This window comes from Octopus bimaculoides, unplaced genomic scaffold (genome assembly GCF_001194135.2).
Source record: "Octopus bimaculoides isolate UCB-OBI-ISO-001 unplaced genomic scaffold, ASM119413v2 Scaffold_193855, whole genome shotgun sequence".
Lineage (NCBI taxonomy): Eukaryota > Metazoa > Mollusca > Cephalopoda > Octopoda > Octopodidae > Octopus > Octopus bimaculoides.
In genome coordinates, this window is record NW_026327513.1 from 35468 (window position 1) to 37688 (window position 2221).

Below are 2221 nucleotides of genomic sequence, written 5' to 3' on the forward strand. Positions count from 1 at the left end.
TATATATATATATATATATTTAAATATGATCCATGGATCAAGGTGTAGGAAGTTAGTAAGCTTCGAGCAGTCCGTAGAAGGTATGAAAATGTAACTTTCAGGAGCAATAGTGGTTTATTGACGTGGAAGTTTGTAAATTTTTCATGTATGGAAGTTCGATAAGTTGGAAAAATTGTTAGCATCAAGGGTTGTATATGCGAATAGAAATCGAAAACTGTGGAATGGAGTAGATATAATCCAGGCTCCATACGTTTCATAGCTAGTAGAATCTCCGACGCAGTTATTATCCACGCGAGTGATAATCTGCTATCTACTTGTTGGGCCAAAGACATCTTTGGGAGAATATTAAAAAGCTGTGGACCCTTGAAACCCATGCTGTTACAGTAACTGGTCCTGAAACGTGACGGCAGTGTTGGGATCTTTGGCACTGTGCAGTGGCGACCCGTGTAGCTTTCAATGCCAAAATTTAGTACAATCCCTTCTAGATGTATGTTAATGTATATCTCTCCTGCTTTCGCTCTAGGGAGTAGAGCCTTAGCTGCTTCAGCCACTCCCAGTAGCTGAGCTGTTGCAATGAGACGATCTTTTTGTTGGATTGCTTCAAGGTCCGCTGTTAATTTTATATTGTAGGGTGACCATAGATGGGAGCAGTAGTCCAGGTGGCTGGAGACGAATGTCCTCCAGAGGACCATCATGGTTTCCTTCTCTCTGGTTCTGAAGGTTCTCAGGATCCATCCAGCTGTTTGCATTTTGTCGCCATCTTGGTAATGTGCTCTTGGAAAGAGGTACCATCACTCAAGTCGATACCCGGGTCACACACTGACTTTGGTCTCGGGTTTGTTATCCCCACTGGGCCAGTGTACTCTGTATGTTTTTCTTTCAATTTTGGGTACTGGTTGCGCAGGGCTTGGACTTTTCCAGCATTAAACAGCATATTATTGTCCTCAACCCATCTGTAAATTGCATCTAATTCCTGCTGCAGGCTTGCAGCATCGCTAGGTTTTTGTATTATCTGCGAGACGTTCGTATCGTCTGCGTAGCTATCGAGGGTGGCTATCCGGGAAGCTGAGGGCATATCAGAGAGGGCCACTATTTGTGTTTCCTTTGAGGTGCCTTCATTTTCCACCACTGCCATTTTCCAGATTTTCCAAGATGGCAAATCATACATGAAGAACTTATTCAAAAGCTTTTGCAAAGTCAAGAACGAAAGTTTAACATTTTTCTAGTAATCAAATATAACAACATTTTAGCTCTCAGGCATTTTTAAAATGTTCACTCCACCCAAGTCACTATTGTGATTACAGACGCATGCGTAGACGCGTGCATCAGTCTAATAATACTAATAGTGAACGCCTTTTGGAGTTTTGTTGTTTGTATTTGATTTGCTTCTTAAACAAACGAAGAAAAAATCTTTTCTGAGAGAGGAACGAGAGTTGTCTCCTCTTGTACGATTTCAACTATGGCCAAAGTAGATTAACCGTGCCTGCATCCTTTTTTTAACCATTCACTAGTCCGCAAACGGAGGAGACCACGTTTCTAAAATAAATTTTCTATCATGAGGACACTTATATGTCATAGTAAAGGGTTCTACTATTTGACTATTTATACATATATACACGCGCGCGCGCAGACGCACACGCACGCAAACACGCACACACACACACACACACACACAGTTTGTTCCAAGCATACATATATATGTATGTATATATGCATATATATATTTTTTATTTATATTATTATATGATTGAACGTCACGCATCCATTTCCAAGTAAATATGTATATATATATATATATATATAGATATATAGATATAGATGCAGGTGCGTGTGTGTGTGTCCTGCTACCGCATGACAATCGTAGTTTGTTTGCGTCCCTGCAACTTAGCGGCTCGGCAAAATAGACTGGTACAATAAGTAAGTATCAGGCTTTAAATGTCTCAAGGCTGTGCCCCAGCATGGCCGCAGTCTGATGACTGAAACAAGATAAACAGATAAACAGATAAGCCTTCATATAACCTTAGCAAATAAAATGATATCCAGTTCCTGAAAACTTTCCTTAGAAACGGTCGTAATCCAAGAGCGAGAGCTGACACGAACGTCCTCGGTGAAAACCGACACAACAACTACAATGATATTTGTCTCTGTTGCTCCGCCATGATGTCACGTGGTCACATACCTAATATATATATATATATATATATATATATATATATATATA